The sequence below is a fragment of the Oryctolagus cuniculus genome, chromosome X (genome assembly GCF_051225735.1).
Source record: "Oryctolagus cuniculus isolate XC-2025 breed Fujian yellow rabbit chromosome X, ASM5122573v1, whole genome shotgun sequence".
Taxonomy (NCBI): domain Eukaryota; kingdom Metazoa; phylum Chordata; class Mammalia; order Lagomorpha; family Leporidae; genus Oryctolagus; species Oryctolagus cuniculus.
Window position 1 is genome coordinate 116,146,468 of NC_142888.1, and position 26,485 is coordinate 116,172,952.

Below are 26,485 nucleotides of genomic sequence, written 5' to 3' on the forward strand. Positions count from 1 at the left end.
TAAATTGCCACAGATGGTTCTGCCTTGATCACATTTTTCCTCATTCTTTCCCTTGATGTAGCTAGAAGCTAGCTTTCTGCTTTGATCTGACTGATACTTAGAAAACTAAAAGTGCAAATATCATTTTATACCACAAACTGGACTTTATTTTTTTCATTCTAAGAATTCCTCAGGTGGTGTTTGTTAATACTGAGGTTTAGTTGTATGATTATTCCTAGCCATGTTCTTGTGGATTATTTTCCTGAAATATGTTTAAACTGATTAGTTTTGGCAATCAACTGTAAGCATTTATTGAGATCATCAAAATAAACCCATTTTTAATTCATTCATGTATTCACATGTTCCAGATGGATGCGTTTTCAGATCAACATTTCAAGCCACATTCCCCAGCTTTTCAGTTTTCTGTAAACCTGGAGGCTGATGGTCCTTGCTCACAGCCATATGCCCATACACAAAAAAGGATTTCAAATACCAATGTTGATTTTCATAACCAATTTTCCCCAGTTTGTGTGTGATTTTTTTGTTGTTGTTTTATGTTGGGTAGCTAGTGGAAGTTCCTTCCCAGTATCTATAGAGAAAAACTCACCCCTTGACTTCAGGTTGGGAGTTCTTTAAAGATAGAAACTTTGTTAACCTTTATTGTAGACCCTGAGGATCTGGTCTGATGCTGTGGACTCTGTGTACATTTGTGGTGAATGAAATATGGACTGATTACCTAGAAAACACAGGGTGCAAGGCACTATTAATTAGGATTTAAATTATATAATTTATTAAATAACATTTAATAAGTGCTATGAAATTAACCAAAAAGACATATCAGTGTCCTTTAAATAGCCAACACTATTGAAATGATAGAAGTAAATATGAATCCAAACAGTTTAGAAAAATGCAGCATCAGACTATAACAAATAAAAGGCTTGGCCTTCCCACATCTAGCATGTGCCCTTAGTTCTTTCTTCTGTCACATCTCCTGTGGAAGAATTAAAGAAGGGGAACTACATAGAAAGTGATGTTTTGCTTATCATTCTATTCTCTTGTGTTTTATCCTGTTCTTGGTAGGTACCCGTGTTTGTACACATGTGAAATAAATAATAGTAATGATATAGAATTTGGAGCTTAAAATAACATACCTCGGTTTCAGTACACTAGTGTGACCCCAAACAGCAGCACAGAGAAGATGAATCTGGTTAATGTCCAAGTTGAATTCCTTCCCGAATATCCAAATATTGACAATGTTAAAATAAAAGAGATAGGCTACAGAGTTAATTTTAATTATCTCACCTCTTAACGATCCATGTTGAAAATAAGCTACCTGAAAAAAATGAAAAAAAAAAAAAAACTCATGTGGAGTTTACCTCTATACTCACTCCATTTTATCAAAACTTTCAGTTCATCACTAATGGTTCCTGTGAAAGAAGAATAATGCATTTAAAAGTAATGCACTACAAAGGCATGCAGGAAGTGATATCCAATGAGAGTGTGCATTGTTTGTATTCCCTTTCTCCCAACAAAGTATCTCTAGGTTAGTATGGATAAACTGCCCTTCGTGCCCTTCCAAAGTCTGGTGTCCCAGACTTTGTGCTCTTTTGCAATACTCTGCTAAATCCTTTGAGAAATATTTCATATATTTTGGAGAACTATAATAGAGTATTAGTACTAGGCCTCTTCATTCTACTAATGAAGATAACAAGACTCAAGCAGAAAAGATTTTTGCCCAATGTGTAACAGCAAGATAGTTAACAATAAATGCCAATATAAATATAATTATGCCACAAAGACTTGAAAAACTATTGTACATAGATTTTCAATGCATTACTGTTCCTCCACAAAAAGCATTTGTAATGAAATGAGAATTTTGATAAAATGGAGGATAGAGGTAGGGCCCACATGGAATGGATAATTTTCTTCTTCTTTTTTTCTTTCTTTCTTTCTTTCTTTTTTTTGTATCGTGGGCCTGAGCGGAAAAACACAGCAAGCATAAAAAATAAGGATACATTGTTAGAATTTTAGTACTGGGAAACACTGATAATAACAATAATTATATCACCAAAAGGAATAAACCCTCCAATTTATTTATTTTCCTTATAGTTGAAAGGAAAATCATATAGGTGGGGCGGAGGGCGGGGAGAGAGAGAGATGGAGAGAGCTATTCCAACTATTGATTCACTCTCCAAAGGCTTGCTGCATCCAGGGCTGGTCCAGGCCAAAGCCAGGATCATGGAACTCAATTTGGATCTCCCATGGGGGTGGCAGAGACCCAAATTTGTGGGCCGTTATTAGGTGCCTCCGAGGGTGTACATTATCAGGAAACTGGATTGGAAGCAGAGAAGCTGAGACTTGAACAAGACACTTCAATTTCAGATGCGGGAGTCCCAAGTGACAACTGCTATGCCAAAAACCCACTGCATAGTTTTAGTTCTTTTTTGTATAATCTATATAAAGTAGTTCTTTTTAATATAGCATATAGTATTTCTCTCTCTCTCTCTCTCTCTCTCTCTCTCTCATCTCTATCTCTCTATCTATCTCTATCTCTATCTCTATCTCTCTACCCCAATCATCTCTGGAAGTGAGCCAGAACTCAAAACCAGTTAGATTTCAGGTGTCCCAAGTGGCATCTTAATCAGTACGACAAATGTTCACACCCATGAACTTTGTTGTCTTTAATGTTATGGAATCAACCAGTTTCAGCACTTTCCTTTTATAGATTCCTTTGGATTTTTACACAGTCATGTGGTCTGTGAATAAAGTGACTTTACTTATTTTTTCTGCCAACGCCTTTTATTTCTTGCCATACTTCCTGGACTAAGTACTCCACAACACTATCAAGTAGAACTGATGAGAGCTGACATCCTTACCTTATTCTTGACCTTAGGGGGAAACATATTTTACTGTTAAGTGTAATGAACGGTACCTATTACAGCTTAATAAACTAACATAAAACATAGTGAAAGCCACACCTACTTATTATTTCTTACAATCAATGGATTGGCCAGAGGCTCTCTGTGCTAGTAAATTGATCATCTAACTCATGTGGTTGCATTAAACATGATATTCATCTATGGGCTTGACTAACTTGCATCCTAGAGCAGCTAGGCCTCTCTTCACAGTTTAACAGTCTTTCTCTCCATGTTATCTTTGTAATTCAATGATCTAGGTAAAATTTCCTTACATGGATGCAAGCAAGTAAAAGTGGAAACTGTAACATCTCATAATATGTAAGGATAGAAGTCACATAAAGACATTTCTCCCACAGTCTATTGGTCAATAGAATCTCCTAATTCAAGTAAAAGAGAAAGTAAGCCCCACTACTTTTTGATAATAGAGGTATATATAAATGGTTGGGAGGAATTGTTGGTTGCTATATTTACAGAAAATTTACTATATCAGCTGCAGGATTTTTAATAGATGCCATATATCTGATTATGAAATTACCATAAAATCTTAGATTTCTGAGAATTTTACCATAAGTGCTGCATTTTATCAAATAATTTTCCTACGTGTATTGAAATGGTCATAAAAACTGTTTCAGAAATTTCATGGGAAGATGGAATTGAAAAGGACACTTGAGATCCAAGATTACTGAATAGTGAGAAGCTTCACTGACCTCAGCCACGGAGAGATACCAGAAAAAAAATGAAGGACTACTTTCCCAGAGGACAGATTGAGAGAAATTTTCAGTGGAGAAGTGACAAAACAGAACAAAGACTCTGTAGGGGCAGGAGGGGATAAGACAGATGGATCTCTGTGGCCACCTGTGTTGCCAGCCACCCCTGCATTTATACAACTGGCTTCTACCTGGAAACACTGTCTTCCCAAGACAAGGTATGAGGGAGGTGCCATGGCTACTGTACTGTCAGTTTTAGCTTAAGAAGAATGCCACAGTCCCCACTGATTTCAAATACAGCCTGGGGAGCTAACTAGAGTCTGATTGACTACTTTCCTCTGAAAAGGGAAGCCACATTGCTTTCCTCACCTATCCAACCCCCTACCAGCCAGACTCAATTTGCTGTGATAGGACCACTGTTGAAAGCTATTTTGACTTAGCAGACTGAAAGCAGTCCCGCTGCTACCAGAAGCCACTAGAGCCAGAGAAAGGACAATTTATAGTGTGGCACAGAGACCCCCTACATCCTGCAAACATGGGAATACTGGGCATAAGACTGGGAGCTGTGCTTACTCATTATGTGTGATCCAGGAAAGTTGCCCTCAGATTCTTGGGACTAGCACCAGAAGCAGCTCATAAAAAATCAAAGAGGCCCAGACCTGAGGAAATTTCCTCTGTACCCGCTAGCACATGGTGCTGTGAGTCCCAGGCACAAGGCCCAACATCACCCTTGCCTACCACATGGGGACTGGAGGCAGTTCCAGCTGTGCCTTTCAGAGCTGGGATTGTTTATCCTGGCATCACAAACTTTGGAGTAAATTGCACTCACTCAGAATCTTTGGATTGTTCTGTCTGCATCAATCTTTTTCAGGTAGGTGGCTACTACCATCTTTAATTCTGGACTCCCATTCTGGGAAATCTGGATAATGTTCCACTGTATCTTATAACACAAGAATTGTAAAAATCAATACTAACTTCTTCAAACCCAGTGGAATCTACCTGATGTGACCTAGGGAAGAACCTGCTGGAATACCACCTCTCTGGACTCATATGTGCCAGTGAAAAATCTCCTGTATATCTTGTAGTCACCCTGTAAGATTGGAACAGATTCCAGTTCACATCCCTTAGTTCTGGGATTGGGAATTTTGGTGTTATGATCCCCAGCAATAGTCACACTACCAGCAGGGCCTGGGGGAGGTCCCATCCATATCACATGGTCCTAGAGTCACAACTCATTCAGACTTACTAGAGGGACATGAGGACAGCTTGCTTTTGTGTCTCAAGAATGTGGTGCTGACTATCACACGACCTAGTGTGACTGAAAACCAATACCCTGGTGACAGAAAATACACAACCTGGGAAGCCCATATTCAACTGAAAGTCACACTTCTACCCCCCAAAAAATGGTTACAGAATAGACAATTGTGTTACTTATAGACATTGTTGTCACTGACTAAGGGAAAAAAAGTCTATCAGAATTTATACTCTGGACTCACTTAGAACCAAAATCAAAGCAACAAAGCCAAGTGATGTCTTGCATTCCAACTAAACTATAAACTCCTTTCCAACAAAAAAGAGCAGAGACTATTACACCAGATGCAAAGACTTCAATGTAGGGATACAAGAAACTTGAGAGGCAACATAGCATGACACCTCTGAAAAAATAAAATAGTTCTCAGGAAATAGATGCGGACCTAAAGGGAATCAATGAAATGCTAGATATTAAATTTAAAATAGCGATTATAAGAAAACTCAGTGCAATGCCAGAGAATACATATAGATAGCTTACAGAAACTTTGAAAACAATAGGTGACATGAATGAAAAGTTCACTAAGGATATAGAAATAATCAAGACGAACCAAACAGAAATAACTTCAATCAAAAGTAAAACTAGACAAATGGGATTATATCAAACTCAGAACCTTCTGCACATCAAAGGAAACAGCAGCGTGAACAAACATCTGACCAAATGGGAAAAAAATTGTTGCAAGTTACTTTCCTGCAATGGATTAATACTCAGAATACATCAATCAGTGATTCAAAATCTCAACAAGAAAAAAAACCACCAATCTAGTTAAGAAATGGGCACAGGACCAAAATAGATAGTTTTCAAAAGAAGAAACACAAATGGCCAAAAACTATATGAAAAAATGCTCAACATCACTCTCCATCAAGGAAATGCAAATCAAAGCCGAAATGAGATCTCACCCCACCCCAGTCAGAATGTCTATTATTCAAAAGACAGCAAGAAATGTAGATGAGGATGTGGTGAAAGGGTAATTTTTATACAGCGTTGGTCGGAAGTTAGTGCAGACTTCTGAACAACGGTATGGAGATTTCTTAAAAATCTAGAAGGAGATTTGCCATATAATCCAACAACCATACTTCTGGGTATATATCCAAAAGACATGAACACATTGCTTCAAAGAGATACCTGCACTGCCATTTTTATAGCAGCACTGTTTACAATAGTGGTATATAAGGTTTAATCACTTGTTTGACTACAATTTGAAACAAAGTTTGATAACATACTACACTTGCACCAAAACTACTGTTTACAATAGCCAAAATATAAAATCAACCAAGGTGTCCATCATCAGATGAATGGATAATGAAAATATGGTACATATTAACATTGGAAATTCAGCTAAAAAGAAAGAAAAAAATTTGCAATTTATGGAAAAAATGTATGCATCTAGAGGACATCATGTTGAGTAAAATAAGAGGGACAGAGAAAGACAAATACTGTTTGTTCTCCCTTATTTGTGGGAACTAATTTTTTAAAAAATATGAAAAGAAAAAAATGGAAATGCCTGTGTATAATAGTTTTGGTGCAAATAGTGTTTGTCAAACTTTGTTGTAAATTGTGGTCAAACCAATGATTAAGCCTTATATACTATAGTTCTGATTTGTGACTATTTTAAAATTATGTATATATGAGTGAAGTTCGAACATCTTTTAATTTAATTATTATTTATAGACCTTGCCTGTATTCCTGTTAAACTGTGGTCTTTTTACTTTTTATTTGTTGAACTCTTTATTTAGTGGAGCCTTAAGCCTTTGCAATAATGTAAATTAAAGATATGTAATCTTAAAAATAATAAATATTAAATTAAGGTGATGCTGCCAAGGCTATGGAAGCCTCTTGAGTTCACAAAAACTCTGACTTTATTTAGACCAGGTCATAATCAAAGTGGAAGTTCTTTCCTCCCTTCAGCGAAAAGTACCTCCTTCTTTGATGGCCTAGTTTTTCCACTGGGATCTCACTCACAGAGCTCTTTCATTAGGTCATTTTTTGCTACAGAGTCTTGGCTTTCCATGCCTGAGAAACTCTCATGGGCTTTTTAGCCGCATCCAAATGCCTTAAGAACTGATTGTGAGGTCAGAGTGCTGTTTAACGCATCTGCCATTCTATGAGTTTGCTGAAAAAATACACTTTTAAGTCACAGTACAGTATTCCTTTCTGGTATAATAACGATAAATGGTGTCTCTATCAGCATGTCAACTATGTCTGCAAATAACAGATCCCTTTACCATAAATCATATGTAAAGACATTGCTTAGATATGTTAAACTGAGTTTCACATCCAATGCTCTTTTGCTGCACAAGAATTGTCTCTTAGTTAAAATATTTCAATATATTGCATCTTTATAATGTTCTGGATTTATTGTTTCAAAGACAGAAACTGGGCCATTGTCAAGAAGTAGCATCAGGCCGGCACCACAGCTCACTTGGCTAATCCTCCGCCTGCGGCGCCGGCAACCCGGTTCTAGTCCCGGTCAGGGCGCTGGATTCTGTCCCGGTTGCTCCTCTTCCAGGCCAGCTCTCTGCTGTGGCCCAGGAAGGCAGTGGAGGATGGCCCAAGTGCCTGTGCCCTGCACCTGCATGGGAGACCAGGAGGAAGCACCTGGCTCCTGGCTTTGGATTAGCACAGTGCGCCGGCCATAGTGGCCATTTGGGGGGTGAACCAACGGAAAAGGAAGACCTTTCTCTGTCTCTCTCTCTCACTGTCTAACTCTGCCTGTCCAAAAAAAAAAAAAAAAAAAAAAAGAAAGAGAGAGAAGTAGCATCATATAACACAGACACCACTAGTGGTATAACATGAGGAACTCAAGGTGTGTTCTGCCCAGCATCATTTTTGCTGCTCACCATTTACTGCATAACATTCAGACAGATGGAAAATCTCTTTTAAAATGCGAACAATCCAAGGTTAACACATAAATTCAACAATAAACTCAAATAACAATTACTAAGACATGCATAGAACTCTGTTTTATTAGCTATGATTACACCTTTTATAATATATTTTATCTTCCACAACTTATTTGATTTTCATTAGAACCATATGATTTAGAGGATTTTAGTAATAATAGAAGCAGTACTAGTAGTAACAATTATAACCTTTATAGAATGCATACTATGTAGTGGGCACTGTTCTAAGCACTTTATATATACTAATACATTTAATCATCACAGCAACCTTAAAAGGTAAGTTAAGTAAATACACTGATCTTCTGTATATAAAGAGAAACGAAAATGAATCTTGATGTGAATGGAAGGGGAGAGGGAGTGGGAAAGGGGAGGGTTGCGGGTGGGAGGGACATTATGGGGGGAAGCCATTGTAATCCATAAGCTGTACTTTGGAAATTTATATTCATTAAATAAAAGTTTTAAAAAAAGGTAAGTTATATATGCATATTACCCATTTTTAAAGATAATGAGGCCAAGCCAAGGAATGATTAAGTACCTTTCCCAAAGGAATAGGAGTTAGGTAATTGGTGACTCAGGATTCCAACCTTGGCATTCTGGTTCTTAGGCATTATGTTATTAACCGCATGCCCCAAATCCTTTATTTGTTCATTTACTCAGGAATGATTTATTGAATGCATACCTTATACCAGGTATTTCTGAAGGCTTTATAGAGATCAACAAAGAACAGTTTTGATCTCTCTCCACAAAAGCTTTTATTCTGAACATGTTAAATAGTGAAGTAAATTTCAGTTAGTGATTTTATAAAGGAAAACAAAAGTAATGTGAAAGACATTCATGCAAGTGGAATTAATTTATTTTTCAAAGGTTTACTAAGGAATAATTGACAATTAAAATTGTATATTTTTAAGTTATGCAACTTGATGATTTGACAGATGTATAGATTGTGAAGTAATTGACAAAATCTAGTAAATATACATTTTCTCACACATTGTTACCATCTTCCATTCTTTCCTTTCTTCTTCCTTCCCCCCTCTTTTTTCTTTTTTGTTTTATTTCCTTCCTTCCTTAATCTTTCTGTCCATTTTCTTCCCTTTTTCCCTACTTCACTTCCTCCTTTCTTTTTTCCTGATGGTGAAAACAAGCTTTCCCCTCTTAGCAAATTTCAAATATAATACAGTATTGTTAACTAGAGTCACATTATTGTACCTTAGATCTTTCAATCTTTCTCATCTGTGTATTTCAACTTTGTTCCCCTTGACCAGCATATCTTTATTTTCCCTCCTATTAGCCCCAACGTTAGTTGCAATAGCCAAGATATAAAAACAACCTAAATGTCCATCAATGAATGAATGAGTGATGAAATGGTGCTGTATATACACAATTAAATACTATTCATCCTAAAAAGCAGGAAAAAATTCTTGTCATTTGAGACAAAATTGAAAAACCTGGATGACATGGTGCTAGGTGTAATAAGCAGGGCCCAGAAAGACAAATAGCAGATGATCTCACTTTTATGGGGTTGAACTACCTTTTCACTGCAATCTCAGAATAAGAGGAAAGAAGCTGTCATGCAGAAGATTTGGGGACAGAGTTCATCACGAAGTGAGAGTAGCGATGGTTCTAAGGTGAGAATGGCTGAAAAGAAAGAGGAAATAATAGGAAATGAATCTGGCTACAATGTAGAAAATGAGGAAATATGTAGTGGAAGCTGAAGCCAGAGATGTCAATGGATTTAATTCCCTAGAAGAATGTTGGATGTTGCTCTGATTGTACTGGGGAATAATGGAAGGCTTTATGCAGGGGAGTGTCATAGTGTGATTTAAATACAAAATGGCTGTTTCTGGCTATTTTGTGGAGAAAGGACTTTACAGTGTCAAATTGGGAGTGAGAAGACTGATTTGTGAGAAGTAAATGGATATGAGCATGTTTTGGACTCATAGGTAGGAAGGAGAACACCTGCAGGAGAATTCAGGTTGTCTGCTCCTTAGAAACTAGTTTCAATTCCAGCACCCAGGAAATTGATATTTTAATTGTCTGGTAGTTGTGTGAGGGAAATGTACAGAAGGTAGAGAGGATAGGGAATAGGGAAGGGAAAGGAAAGAAAAGAAAAGGAAGGGAGAAGAGAAGAAATATATTTTGAAGTATGGAGCTCTGAGGAGTATCTTTCAAGTGAGTTGCCGATGTTGGGGCTTTAGGCAGTAGACAGTCTCTAGATTTGGAGGAATAGATACACAGCATTACAGAATAGTAGGAGGAAAATTCAGCTTAGAAACTCTGCTCATTAAAGACTAAAGTCAGATAAATTCTAAGTAGCTAATAAGATGACAAGCACAGTATCTGTGTTTATGCTCATAAAAGTGGTTTCCTCTTTATCCTCCCAATTGACACCTCTCCCCCAAATTGGCAAGCATTATAGAATTCAATCAAACATATTTTTTCTTTTGTGTCTTTGGTAAAAACTGATGTAATATTCTTCCATTTTCCCATTTTTTTCAAGTAGAAATGTGTACAAGTAAAGCATATATATTCCATACATCCCAGCCAGTGTAGTGTGCTATGATAATGTTCAGACTCTCTAATGCTCTGAGTCGTCTTCATGGATATCTGTAGGCTATTCTCTGGGATGTGAAATCTACATTATTCTGGAAAGTAGTAGCACTAATGGATTGGTCAAATAGTTTAAGTATTAGTTGCAGCCAGATACAACTGATGAAACTGTGTTTTTAAGCATTCTGTATGCAAGGTACAATATATCCAAAACATTTTTTGTATATTAAGTCAAGTTGCAGCCAATATTTCCTGAAAATCCTTTGAACAAAGTTGGCAAGACTCAGAGAATCACTCTCTTTCAACCTTTGTTTTCCGTCACTTTCCTTCTCTCATCAATACCTGCTCTGAGGGAAAGATTTGAAAATCATTTTTAGAAGTACAAATGTCTAAGAAGGCTCTTGAAAGTATCTATTTACTCCTCCAGGGAGATTCTCATTTTAACAAGAAAAGAAATCCTGAGCCAAAAAAATGAAACTTAAGTTATGAAACATTTGTTACAAAGGCTTGCTTCATGTGATTATGAAGGTTGGCAAGTTCCATCTACAACATGGGCCAAGAAGCAAGGGTGCAGTTTCAGTCCAAAGAGAGTCTGTGGAAACTCGAGTGAGAATAGAAAATGTAGTCTTTAAGGACAAAATGGGTTTGAGTGTTCAGGAAAGGCTTCATGAGGTGTAGAATTTTCAAAGGAATTTAAAGAAGAGGGGAGATTTTTGTTTAGTAATACTGAGAAGAAAGAATTACTGATTTTATAGGAAGTCCTCTATGGAAAGTATTGGTCACAGAAAGTTCCTGACTTGTGATGGCTTGACCTTGGATTTTATTACTTTAGAATGGTGTGAAAGCAATGAACATTTAGTAGAAACTGTACTTCCACTCTTGAATTTTAATCTTTTCCCAGGTTAAGGAAATGGGATCCAATCCTCTCTTGCAATGGTGTGTGGCTAGAGAAAGCAGCTCCCAATCATTCCCACAGTCATGAAGGGGTAGCAATGCACTTTATGTTGCTATGCTAAGATGATCAATAAGTTAAGTGGATTCAATGCATTTGCTTTTTACAATATTTTTAATTTACAATGGGTTTATTAAACTATAACCCCATTTTTAAGTCAAGTAACAACTATATATGTATTTATATGGTCTTATAATAGTAATTTGAGTCAGATGGGTAAAATATATTGTAACATATTGTTACCTAAGTGCTTTTATTTCTTCATCACTTTACTCAATGGGTAGTTCAAGACATTCTAAAATATCTGAGTGTTAGCTATCTCTATCTGAAATTGTGAAGATAGGGAGGAAGTGGTATTATCCAGAGTGTGTACAATGTACTAGAAAGAACTCCTTCCTCAATGATCTTTGCTCTCTAATTTCATAATAAGAAACATATAAAGTAAATAGCTGTTTTCATATGCCTCAGTAGAGGTTTTTTTTTTTTTATCTTTAATTTAATGAATATAAATTTCCAAAGTACGACTCATGGGTTACAATGGCTTTCCCCCCCATACCGTCCCTCCCACCCACAACCCTCCCCTTTCCCACTCCCTCTCCCCTTCCATTCACATCAAGATTCATTTTCGATTATCTTAATATACAGAAGATCAGCTTAGTATACCTTCAGTAAGGATTTCAACAGTTTGTTCCCATACAGAAACATAAAGTGAAAAATAATAGATGATTTTTTTTTAAATGATGATGAAATCAGATCAGACCTATTGTCATGTTTAATCCCAGTGAGAGTCAAGTTGGGAATTGATAATTTCTTTTTTTTTTTTTTTTTTACAGAAGATCAGTTTAGTGTACATTAAGTAAAGATTTCAATCGTTTGCACCCCCATAGAAACGCAAAGTGAAATATACTGTTTGAGTACTCGTTATAGCATTAAGCCTCAGTGTACAGCACATTAAGGACAGAGATCATACATGAGGAGTAAGTGCACAGTGACTCCTGTTGTTGACTTTACAAATTGACACTCCTGTTTATGGCATCAATAATCTCCCTATGCACCAGTCATGAGTTTCCAAGGCTATGGAAGCCCCTTGAGTTCTCCGACTCTTATCTTGTTTAGACAAGGTCATAGTCAAAGTGGAGGTTCTCTCCTCCATTCAGAGAAAGGCACCTCCCTCTTTGAAGACCTGTTCTTTCCACTGGGATCTCACTCACAGAGATCTTTTTGCCAGAGTGCCTTGGCTTTCCATGCCTGAAATACTCTCATGGGCTTTTCAGCCAGATCCGAGTGCCTTTAGGGCTGATTCTGAGGCCAGAGTGCTATTTAGGACATCCGCCATTCTATGAGTCTGCTGAGTATCTCACTTCCCATGTTGGATCACTCTCCCCTTTATTTATTCTATCGGTTAGTGTTAGCAGATACTAGACTTGTTTATGTGCTCCCTTTGACTCTTAGTCCTTTCATTATGATCAATTGTGAACTGAAATTGATCACTTGGAATAGTGAGATGGCATTGGCACATGCCACCTTGATGGGATTGAATTGGAATCCCCTGGTATGTTTCCAACTCTACCAATTGGGGCAAGTCAGCCCAAGCATGCCCCAAATTATACATCTCTTCCCTCTCTTATTCCCACTTTTATGTTTAACAGGGATCACATTTCAGTTAATTTTCAACACTTAAGAATAACTGTGTGATAATTACAGAATTAAACCAGTCATATTAAGTAGAACAGACAAAAAAAAATACTATGAGGGATAATGTATTAAGTTGACCATTAGCAGTCAGGGCTATGCTGATCAAGTCACCATTTCTCATAATGTCCATTTCACTTCAGGAGGTTTCCTTTTTGGTGTTCAGTCAGTTGTCACCAATCAGGGAGAACATATGGTATTTGTCCCTTTGGGACTGGCTTACTTCACTCAGCATGATGTGTTCCAGATTCCTCCACTTTGTTGCAAATGACTGGATTTCGTTGTTTCTTACTGCGGTATAGTATTCTAAAGAATACATATCCCATAATTTCTTTATCCAGTCTACCATTGATGGGCATTTAGGTCGGTTCCAGGTCTTGGCTATTGTGAATTGTGCTGCAATAAACATTAGGGTGCAGACCGCTTTTTTCTTTATCAATTTAAACTCCTTTGGGTAAATTCCAAGGAGTGGGATGGCTGGGTCGAACGGTAGGGTTATATTCAGGTTTCTGAGGAATCTCCAGACTGATTTCCATAGTGGCTTTACCAGTTTGCATTCCCACCAACAGTGGGTTAGTGTCCCTTTTTCCCCACATCCTCGCCAACATCTGTTGTTGGTAGATTTCTGTATGTGAGCCATTCTAACTGGGGTGAGGTGAAACCTCATTGTGCTTTTGATTTGCATTTCCCTGATTGCTAGTGACCTTGAACATTTTTTCATGTGCCTGTTGGCCATTTGGATTTCCTCTTTTGAAAAATGTCTATTGAAGTCCTTGGCCCATCTCTTAATTGGGTTGTTGGTTTTGTTTTTGTGGAGTTTCTTGATCTCTTTGTAGATTCTGGTTATTAACCCTTTATCTGTTACACAGTTTGCAAATATTTTTTCCCATTCTGTTGGTTGTCTCTTCACTCTCCTGACTGTTTCTTTTGCAGTACAGAAACTTCTCAATTTGATGCAATCCCAATAGTTGATTTTGGCTTTGACTGTCTGTGCCTCCCGGGTCTTTTCCAGAAATTCTTTGCCTGTGCCAATATCTTGAAGGGTTTCTCCAATGTTCTCTAATAACTTAATGGTGTCAGGACGTAGATTTAGGTCTTTAATCCACGTTGAGTGGATTTTTGTGTAAGGTGTAAGGTAGGGGTCTTGCTTCATGCTTCTGCACGTGGAAATCCAGTTTTCCCAGCACCATTTATTGAATAGACTGTCCTTGCTCCAGGAATTAGTTTTAGATCCTTGATCAAATATAAGTTGGCTGTAGATGTTTGGATTGATTTCTGGTGTTTCAATTCTGTTCCATTGGTCTATCCATCTGTTTCTGTACCAGTACCATGCTGTTTTGATTACAACTGCCCTGTAGTATGTCCTGAAGTCTGGTATTGTGATGCCTCCGGCTTTGTTTTTGTTGTACAAGATTGCTTTAGCTATTCGAGGTCTCTTGTGCCTCCATATGAATTTCAGCAGCATTTTTTCTAGATCTGCGAAGAATGTCTTTGGTATCTTGATTGGGATTGCATTGAATCTATAAATTGCTTTTGGGAGAATGGACATTTTGATGATGTTGATTCTTCCAATCCATGAGCATGGAAGATTTTTCCATTTTTTGGTATCCTCTTCTATTTCTTTCTTTAAGGTTTTGTAATTTTCATCGTAGAGATCTTTAATGTCCTTGGTTAAGTTTATTCCAAGGTATTTGATTGTTTTTGTAGCTATTGTGAATGGGATTGATCTTAGCAGTTCTTTCTCAGTCATGGCATTACTTGTGTATACAAAGGCTGTTGATTTTTGTGCATTGATTTTATATCCTGCCACTTTGCCAAACTCCTCTATGAGTTCCAATAGTCTCTTAGTAGAGTTCTTTGGATCCTCTAAGTACAGAATCATATCGTCTGCAAAGAGGGATAGTTTGACTTCTTCCTTCTTGATTTGTATTCCTTTGATTTCTTTTTCTTGTCTGATGGCTCTGGCTAAAACTTCCAGAACTGTGTTAAATAGCAGTGGTGAGAGTGGGCATCCCTGCCTGGTGCCAGATTTCAGTGGAAATGCTTCCAACTTTTCCCCATTCAATAGGATGCTGGCTGTGGGTTTTTTATAAATTGCTTTGATTATATTGAGGAATGTTCCTTCTATACCCAATTTGCTTAGAGTTTTCATCATGAAAGGGTGTTGAATTTTATCAAATGCTTTCTCTGCATCAATTGAGATAACCATATGGTTTTTCTTCTGCAGTCTGTTAATGTGGTGAATCACATTGATTGATTTGCGAATGTTGAACCATCCCTGCATACCAGGGATGAATCCCACTTGGTCTGGGTGGATGATTTTCCTGATGTGTTGTTGTATTCTATTGGCCAGAATTTTATTGAGGATTTTTGCATCTATGTTCATCAGGGATATTGGTCTGTAATTTTCTTTCAGTGCTGCATCTTTCTCTGGCTTAGGGATTAAGGTGATGCTGGCTTCATAGAAAGAATTTGGGAGGATTCCCTCTTCTTCGATTGTTCTGAATAGTTTGAGAAGAAATGGGATTAGTTCTTCTTTAAATGTCTGGTAGAATTCAGCAGTGAATCCATCTGGTCCTGGGCTTTTCTTTGTTGGGAGGGCCTTTATTACTGTTTCAATTTCTGTTTCAGTTATGGGTCTATTTAGGTTTTCGATGTCTTCCTGGTTCAATTTAGGTAGGTTGCATGTGTCCAGGAATCTATCCATTTCTGATAGGATTTCCTGTTTGCTGGCATACAGGTCCTTGTAGTAATTTCTGATGATTCTTTTTATTTCTGTGGTGTCTGTTGTTACGTTTCCTTTTTCATCTCTGATTTTATTGATTTGGGTCTTTTCTCTTCTTTTTTTAGTTAGTTGGGCCAATGGGGTGTCAATTTTGTTTATTTTTTCAAAAAACCAGCTTCTCGCTTGGCTGATTTTTTGTAATGTTTTTTTGGATTCAATCCTGTTAATTTCTTCTCTGGTTTTAATTATTTCTCTTCTCCTACTAGATTTGGGTTTGGTTTGCTGCAGTTTTTCTAGGTCCTTGAGGTGCGCTGAAAGCTCATTTATTTGGTACCTTTCCAATTTCTTGATATAGGCACCTATTGCTATAAATTTGCCTCTCAATACTGCTTTTCTGTATCCCATAAGTTTTGATATGTTGTGTTGTTGTCTTCATTTACTTCCAGAAAGTTTTTGATTTCTCTTTTGATTTCTTGAACGACCCAGTGTTCATTCAGGAGCATGTTGTTCAGTCTCCATGTGTTTGCATACTTTCTGGGGTTTCCTGAGTTGCTAATTTCCAGCTTCATCCCGCTGTGGTCTGAGAAGCTGCATGGTATGATTCTAATTCTTTTAAATTTGCTGAGACTTGCTTTATGGCCTAGTATGTGATCAATCCTAGAGAAGGTTCCATGCGCTGCTGAGAAGAATGTGAAGTCTGTAGATGTAGGGTTGAAAGTTCTGTAGATATCTGTTAGATCCATTTGGGCAATAGTGTCAATTAAATCTGCTGTTTCCTTGTTGATCTTCTGTCCGGATGATCTGTCTATTTCTGAGAGTGGAGTATTGAAGTCCCCCAGTACTATTGTATTGGAATCTAAATCTCCCTTTAAGTCCCTTAACATATCTTTTAAATAGACTGGTGCCCTGTAATTAGGTGCATATACATTTATAATAGTTACATCTTCCTGTTGAATTGAACCCTTAATCATTATATAGTGTCCCTCTTTGTCTCTCTTAACAGTTTTTGTATTAAAGTTTATTTTGTCTGATATTAATATGGCTACACCTGCTTTTTTTTGGTTTCTGTTGGCATGGAATATCTTTTTCCAACCTTTCACTTTCAGTCTGCATGCCTCTTTGTTAGAGAGATGTGTTTCTTGTAGGCAACAAATAGTTGGGTTGTGTTCTGTGAGCCAGTCAGCCAAACGGTGTCTTTTAACTGAAGAATTCAGACCATTAATGTTCAATGTGACTATTAATACATAGTGACTTTGCCCTGCCATTTTCCCGGAGATATTTTCTAGTATATGCTTTGAGCTTCCCATGCTCTTTTACTGGTAGGTGTTCTTCCTTTCCCTTCTTTCATATTGATGGCCGTGTTTCTGTGTTTCTGAGTGTAGCACATCTTTAAGTATCTTTTGCAGGGCCGGACGAGTGGCCACAAAGTCTTTCAATTTCTGTTTGCTATGAAAGGTCTTTATTTCACCTTCATTCACAAATGAGAGCTTGGCAGGATATAATATTCTGGGCTGGCAATTTTTCTCTCTTAGCACCTGTGCTATGTCTCGCCATTCCCTCCTAGCTTGTAGGGTTTCTGATGAGAAGTCAGCTGTGAGTCTGATTGGAGATCCTCTGAGAGTAATCTGATGTTTCTCTCTTGCACATTTTAGGATCTTTTCTTTATGTTTCACTGTGGTAAGTTTAATTACCACGTGTCGTGGTGAGGATCTGTTTTGGTCATGTTTATTGGGGGTTCTATGAGCTTCCTGTACTAGGATATCTCTGTCCTTCTCCAAACCTGGAAAGTTCTCTGCTAGTATCTCACTAAAAAGGCCTTCCAATCCTTTCTCTCTCTCCATGCCTTCAGGAACTCCTAGAACTCGAATGTTGGTTTTTTTGATAGTATCCTGTAGATTCCCAACAATATTTTTTAGGTTTCTAATTTCCTCTTCTTTTCTTTGGTTTGACTGTATGTTTTCCTGTGCTCTATCTTCTAAGTCCGATATTCTCTCTTCTGCTTCACCCATTCTGTTTTTAAGGCTTTCTAATGTGTTTGTCATTTGATCTATTGAGCTCTTCATTTCATTTTGATTTCTCTTGACTATTACACTTTCCTGTTCTACTAGTTTCTGAGTTTCATTTTGACTCTTCCTTAAAATTTCATTTTCACGAGAGAGATTTTCAATCTTGTCCATTAAGGATTTCTGTAGTTCAAGGATTTGCTTTTGAAAACTTCTAAATGTTCTTATCATAAATTTTTTGAAATCCGTATCTTGCATTTCTTCTATCTCATCATCTTCATACTCTTGGCTTGGGGTGTTTTGCTTATTTGGAGGCATCATAGTGTCATCGTTGATCTTGCTCCCTCTATTTCTGTGTTTGTTACTCGGCATAGTTCATTCTTCTTGCGTCACTGTGTGTTTTTTTTTTTCTTTTTTTTTTTTTTTATACTGTGTCCGTGTTAAGTGGACTGCCTGCTGTTGGAGGAGCCTTGGAGGCTTGAGATGGGTGCGGCCTGAGAGCTCTGCCTGGTTCTTCCTGGTTAAGGGTGTGTAAAGGTGACACCCTTAGGTTCTGTGTGGTAAATCTCTCTCTTTTTATTTATTTATTTATTTTATTTATTCAGGGGGTAAGTAACACCACAGGGCAGGGCTGTGCAGCATTGATGGTATTTAGCTTCCAGTCTTTGGCTCCTCTGGACTCCCACTGGGTTGCCTAGGCTACTGAATTGTAGTGACTCAGTTCCTTAACTCTCCCCCATTGATATGTAAATCCAAAGAGGAGGCCTGCTCTTTGTCTCTTGGGAATTCTTCAAGCCTTGCCGCCTTGTAACCTTTGCAAGGTTAGGGGGAAGAGAAACCCCGAAGCTTTTTTTTTTGCTTCTTTCCGGTAGTGAGTTTGCTGCACTTTCCGGCCCCCCTCTAGATTCTGACCCCCGTTTCCCCACCAATGTCTCGGGTTATTGAGCTCACCTCCCCTTCCAGCGCCGATGTGTGGACTCGGAGCCCTGAGCATCCCAAGTCTCCCCGCTTTTGTCTGTGTGGCATGCACTCCCCTTGGAGCACTGTCGCGTAGACCCTGGGGCTTCTGCGGCTGGGTCCCGCGACTTGGCTTCCGCGCGCGGTGGGCGACCTTGTTCTCCCAGCAGGTCCTCCGATTCACGCCTGCTCCATCCAGAAGGGTTTTCCCCTGCAATTTTTTGGTTCTATTTTCTGCGGCTACCGTAACTCCCCTTTTATTAAACTAAATTTTCCCGGACTATCGGTGCGCGCCCTCACTATTCCGCCATCTTGGCTCGCCTCTTACCTCTTACACAGTTCCAAAGCAGCTTCCATGTTTTCAGAGATTTACTGTAGCGATGTGTCTGTCAGACGGGCTAATAGACAGTTATGTTGGTTCCAGTTGGAATGAGGAAAAAGAGAATCCTTCTAAGTGGGTGCAAAATGCTTGCTGGCCCCCAAAATTTCTCAGTAGAGGTTTAAGTCTGTCATTCATACTAAAGTGTGAATGATTTTAAGCAGTTAATTGAATACTATCTTTATGAACTGATATAATGTCAGTTAATTAGAAAGAGACTTAATAAATGTCACATCCAAACATTTACTGATGGTTTTGTCGTCACCAAGACCTTGCGTATCTTATAATTGAATATGATTAATTATCTTTATGAAGCCTATACCTATTTAAGTCAGGATTCTTAGTCACAAATAACAGAATCCATTTTAGCTATCTTAAACAAAAAGGGATTTGTCATAGGTTGCTACATACTTGACAACTAGCTTTGATATTACATAGCAATAATGTTGAAAGATCAACTAAACTATGGGAGTACTCTAGCAGAAATTCATCTAACACCACTGACCACCTATGATTTTTAGACAACAAAGTATAAAAAATATATTACCTTGGCTATAGTCTTTTTTTAGAAGATTCCAACTCTATATTCACAGTAAATACCTACTTTTCAACTGTAATGAGCAAGTGTATATACTTGGTTCAGTCTATATCACATGCATGAGCTTAGATGCAATGAAATGTGGGAAATACATTTTGTGATTACCAAGAGACATGCAGAGGAAGGTATGGCAGAAGAGATTTGGAAGACATATTGTCATATTTCCTCTTTGTGCATTCTCGAGATTAAATGTCTTTAGCTCCTTCAAATGCTGGAGGATGTTGAGGTTTCAAATCCAGTTGCCATCTTGATGCTTATCCCTCAAATAGATCACTGTGTATATAGGTCCTACAAATGTCACACCAAGAATAGTATAAAATTTTCAGGTATATTTTCACCAGTGCACAGTTGAACAGGCCTAAAACCCTTTCTAGATATTGATCATCTATTAATAATAGTGTCATTTCACTGTTGATTCATGGAATGCATTATTTAAAATAGCAAATCTTTCTCATGTCTTTCACTGCTTTTAAGACAAATTATCACAAAATTGTGGTATTGTACCTGTAGAGTTTGTTTTACACACAACATAGGATGTTGAAATGCTTCACTATTGAATTTCATATGAAAATATGAACTCAAGATGATATTAAGTGATAAAAATATGGGAAAAATTGATTCTCAAAAAAAATCTATTCTCCAATATAACATTATCTTTACTGGCTTTGTATCTACTTATGATTGGATTAGCATATCAGCTATGTTGTCACTCAGTTCATTAATATACATACATAATTAATATGACAAGGAATAAGATGGAGACCCAATAGAAGTGGGTTAACACTGACTATTAATTAGGACAAATGTTATTTAACAAGTCATGTATTAAAACAGTTGTCTGGTTCCAGTTTATCCATCTTATACAAAGGATACTAATACAGGTTTTATAAAATACCACATAAAGTCGTTATGCCATGCCATTTTTGCAGTATACCCTTTACCAGTCTAACACAATTCACTATAATTCATCTCATTAACCTACTCCCAAAACAGATTTTTCTTAGTGTCTTTACATCTAATAAGCCACTTATCCTTCCAGTCACTTAGGATTGAGTACTAAACCCTCTCTGATACTTTCATCTCTCTCTTCCCATGATTAATTAAACCCAAAGTTGATTGCTAGTTATTTCATTATAATAATCTGCCATTCTTATGTCTCAATTTTGTACTTTCACCACACTAAACCAGGCCCTTATCACTTCAGACATGGACCACTGCAAAAGTTTAACTGATTTCCTTCATTCTTTTATCTGGTGACAGTGTGAAGAATGATTCCCTCCAGTTTCTGTCACATTGAAAATGCAAACATCTTTCTCCTCTGTAAACATTTATTAGACATTTTTGAGGGCTCTTTCTTATCTCTTCCAACCTACTTTCACACAATTTTAAGCCCAAGATTATGACATCAACTCCCACATCTTTGTTCACAAAATATTGCCTAAATACTATCTAATATCAGCTAATTAAAGCTTGAATCCACTGAATCAATTCACTTATAAACAGTGTGTATGGGATATTTTTGTAGAACTTATGTGAACATGGATACATGCAGTTTTTTTTGAAACAAGCACACCAAACTACATTGAATTAATCTGAATAGTATTTTGGTAAAGTATTAAGAATTTGTCACTTGAGAATCTTCCAAAGTAAAGGGATGCAACTTGAAACAAATTTATTGACAGACAAAATGTTCTGGGTTTAATTCTTTACTTGTAGTGTTAGGCAGAATCATATTTGGCAGTAAATCAATCAAGAGACCTCCAGAGACTCATTAAAACCAGATAATGCTGAAACATATTAAAATGGTTTCTATTTGGACCATGGTGCCAACTTAATAGATGTACAAAAAATAAAATGATTCAGTAGTTTCTTGTAAGGACATACATCTAACTAGGCAGTTCTTAAAAACAGTAAATATATATACACTTACTCAACACAGTTGACCTAACTTGTTTGAACCATAAAACCTAAACACAAGTGATAAGAGAATGATGACATGATACCATACCAAGCGGATTTCAGACTACTGAAAATGAATAAATGAATAAAATTATTTTAAAATTTATGTGTAAGTACATAAATATCCATCACATGTATGATATAAAAATGAGAATAATCACTTTAAAGGAAAACTACATATTGATAGGGACATGGTTCATTGGTACTCAATCCTGCATATGGTATGCATTTATCTTAGGTCTTACAGAAATTAGAAATTTTTTTTCCTAGTCACAAGAATAATTCATTCTCATTGTAGAGCATTTGGACATGGATAGAATACAAGGAGAAAATGAAATTTACCAGATAACTTGTTACTCCTATTACCATTTGATGAAAACGTGTTTTAATATACTACACTATATAATTGTGCATATTTGCAAAATACGTATTTTCTGCAATAAGATCATTATTTTCTAAATCTTGTAATTTATATAAGGGGAATATATTTCATATATATATTTTAAGAGCATAATGGTACTTTCTACCCTACCCTCCCTCCTCCTTCCTTATTTTTCTTTTACTTTTTACAATGAAATACTTTAAATTTACTTTATAATCAGAATCCTAACCCTCCGCTAAATAAGCAATTCATTAAGTAGTAAGTAGAAAAACCATTATTCATCAAGGGTATAGACAAGGGCTATAAACAATAATCAAATCTCAAAATGCCAGTTTCACTCATGTGCATTACATTTTTTTTTTACTTTGTATATAAGTTACCACAAACCAGAGGAAACAAATGCTATTTGTCATTTTGTGATTGCCTTATTTCACTAATACTATTGATTTCCAATTGCATTCATTTTATTGTGGAAAGAGATTTCACCCTTTTTTATGGCTGAGTAGTATTCCATCATGTAGATACACTATGATTTCTTTATCCAGTCATGAGTTGATGGGCATCTGGGTTGATTCCATATCTTAGCTATTATGTGAAACAGATAACTGTTTCATAGACTGATTTCATTTCATTTGGGTAAATTCCCAGGAGTTGGGATGCTGGGTCATTATAGTAGATCTATTTTCAGATTTCTGGGGAAGCTCCATACTTTGTTCCATAATGGTTTTTACTAATTAACATTCCCCAAAACAGTATATTAATGTGCCTTTCCCCCCACATCCTTGCCAATATTTGTTACGTTTGATTTTTGGATGATAGCCATTCTAACTGGGATGAGGTGAAACCTTACTGAAGTTTTTATTTGTATTTTCCTGATAGCTAGTAATCCTGAGAATTTTCTTACGTATCTGTTGGTCATTTGTATTTCATCCTTTGAAAAATGCCTGTTTATATCCTTTGCCTATTTCTTAACTAGATTGTTGGCTTTATTGTTTTGAGAATCTTGAGCCTTTTATGTATCTTAGATATTAAACCTTTATTAGATGGGTAATTTGAAAATGTTTTCTCCCACTCTGATGGTTGTCTACTTCATTGGTTTCCTTTTCAATGCAGAACCTTCTTAGTTTGATGTAATCCTACTTGTCTATTTTTGCTTTTATTGCCTGTGCTTCTGGAGTCTTATCAAAGAAGGCTTTGCCTATGCCTGCATCGTGCACTATTTCAACTATGTTTTCCTCCAGTATTTTGATGGTTTCAGGTTTTATATTTACATCTCTGAAGACTGCAATTTTTAAAATTTTTGTAAGGTTTGGTTCTTGCTTCATACTTCTTCATGCAAAGATTATTTTATCACCAACATCATTTGTTGAAGAGACTGCCCTTTCTCCAGTGAATGATTTTAGTTAATTTACCAAAGATTAGTTGATTGTAGATGCATGGATTTATTTCTGGGGTCTTTAAGTTGTTATGTTGATCCACATGCATACGCATGTGCCAATACCAGACTATTTTAATTATGCTTACCTTCTAATATGTCTTGAAATCAGTATTGTGATGCCTCAAAATTTATTTTTGTTGTTTAGGATTGCCTTAAATTTTCAGGGAATCTTGTGGTTACATATGAATTTCAGGGTCATTTTTTTTCCAGATTTGAGAAAAATATTTTTGTTATTTTTGTTGGGATCATATTGAATCTATAAATTGTTTTGAGTAGTATGGGCATTTTGATGATATTTATTCTTCTAATCCATGAACATGAAAGATTTTTCATATTTTGCTTTTTTAATTTTATTTAATAAATATAATTTTCCAAAGTACAGCTTTTGGATTAAAGTAGCTTTTCCACCCCCCATAACTTCCCTCCCACCCGTAACCCTCCCATCTCCTGCTCCCTCTCCCATTCCATTCACATCAAGATTCATTTTCAATTATCTTTATATACAGAAGATCAATTTAGTTTATATTAAGTAAAGATTTCAACAGTTTGCACCCCCACAGAAACACAAAGTGTAAAGTACTGCTTGAGTACTAGTTATAGCATTAATTCACATTGTACATCACAATAAGGACAAAGTGCACAGTGATTCCTGTTATTGACTTAACAAATTGACACTCTTGTTTATGGCGTCAGTAATCACCCTAGGCTCTAGTCATGAGTTGCCAAGGCTATGGAAGCCTCTTGAGTTCGCTGACTTCGATCTTATTTAGATAAGGTCATAGTCAAAGTGGAAGTTTTCTCCTCCTTTCAGAGAAAGGCACCTCCTTCTTTGATGGCCCATTCTTTCCACTGAGATCTCACTCGCAGAAATCTTTCATTTAGGTTTTTTTTTTTTTTTTTTTGCCAGAGTGTCTTGGCTTTCCATGCCTTAAGTACTATCATGGGCTCTTCAGCCAGATCTGAATGCCTTAAGGGCTGATTCTGAGGCCAGAGTGCTGTTAGGACATCTGCCATTCTATGAGTCTGCTGTGTATACCTCTTCCCATGTTGGATCATTCTCTGCTTTTTAGTTCCATCAGTTAGTATTAGCAGACACTAGTCTTGTTTATGTTATCCCGTTGACTTTTAATCCTATCATTATGATCAATTGTGAAATGAAACTGACACCTGGACTAGTGAGATGGCATTGGACATGCCACCTTGTTGGGACTGAATTGGAATCCCCTGGCACGTTTCTAACTCTACCATTGGGGCAAGTCCAATTGAGCATGTCCCAAATTGTATATCTCCTCTTTCTCTTATTCCCACTCTTATAACAGGGATCACTTTTGAGTTACATTTAAACAACTAAGAATAATTGTGTGTTAATTAAAGACTTCAACCAATAGTATTAAGTAGATAAAAAACACTAAAAGGGATAAATAAAAAGAATATTAAACAGATACAAATTGGGAAGGAAGAAGTCAAACTATCCCTCTTTGCAGATGATATGATTCTTTATTTAGGGGATCCAAAGAACTCTACTAAGAGACTATTGGAACTCATAGAAGAGTTTGGCAAAGTAGCAGCATATAAAATCAATGCACAAAAATCATACACAGGCAAAGCCATGGCTGAGAAAGAACTTCTAAGATCAATCGCATTCACAATAGACACAAAATAATCAAATGCCTTTACTAAACTTATCCAAGGATGTTAAAGAGCTCTACGATGAGAATTACAAAATTTTAAAGAAAGAAATAGAAGAGGATACCAAAAACAGAAAAATCTTCCATGCTCATGGATTGGAAGAATCAATATCATCAAAATGTCCATTCTCCCAAAAGCAATTTATACATTCAATGTGATACCAATCAAAATACCAAAGACATTCTTCTCAGATCTGGAAAAAATGATGCTGAAATTCATATGGAGACACAGGAGACCTGGAATAGCTAAAGCAATATTGTACAACAAAAACAAAGTTGGAGGCATCACAATACCAGATATCAGGACATTCTACAGGGCAGTTGTAATCAAAACAGCATGGTACTGGTACAGAAACAGATGGATAGACCAGTGGAACAGAATAGAAACACCAGAAATCAATCCAAGCATCTACAGCCAACTTATTTTTGACTAAGGATCTAAAACCAATTCCTGTTAGTAAGGACAGTCTGTTCAATAAATCGTGCTGGGAAAACTGGATTTCCAATGTGCAGAAGCATGAAGCAAGACCCCTACTTGACACCTTACATGAAAATCCACTCAACATGGATTAAAGATCTAAATCTACAACTCGACACCATCAAGTTATTAGAGAATATTGGAGAAACCCTGCAAGATATAGGCAGAGGCAAGGACTTTTTGGAAAGACCCCGGAGGCACAGGCAGTCAAAGCCAAAATTAACAATTGGAATTGCATCAAATTGAGATGTTTTTGTACTGCAAAACAAACAGTGAGGAAAGTGAAGAGGCAACCGACAGAATGGGAAAAAAATATTTGAAACTATGCAACCGATAAAGGGTTAATAACCAGAATCTACAAAGAGATCAAGAAACTCCACAAAAACAAAACAAACAACCCACTTAGGTGATGGACCAAGGACCTCAATAGACATTTTTCAAAAGAGGAAATCCAATTGGCCAACAGACACATGAAAAAATGTTCAGGATCACTAGCAATCAGGGAAATGCAAATCAAAAGCACAATGAGGTTTCACCTCACCCCAGTTAGAATGGCTCACATACAGAAATCTACCAACAACAGATTCTGGTGAGGATGTGGGGAAAAAGGGACACTAATTCACTGTTGGTGGGAATGCAAACTGATAAAGCCACTATGGAAGGCAGTCTGGAGATTCCTCAGAAACCTGAATATAACCCTACTGTTCAACCCAGCCATCCCACTCCCTGGAATCTACCCAAAGGAAATTAAATTGGCAAATAAAAAGTGGTCTGCACCTTAATGTTTATTGCAGCTTAATTCACAATAGCTAAGACCTGGAATCAACCTAAATGCCCATCAACAGTAGACTGGATAAAGAAATTATGGGAC

General features: G+C 36.9%; 1 pseudogene; it reads right to left on the minus strand.

Moving 5' to 3' along the window:
• Nucleotides 1–26,485, minus strand: part of LOC100338848 (securin-like) — a 137,307-nt pseudogene that overhangs the window by 38,984 nt on the left and 71,838 nt on the right.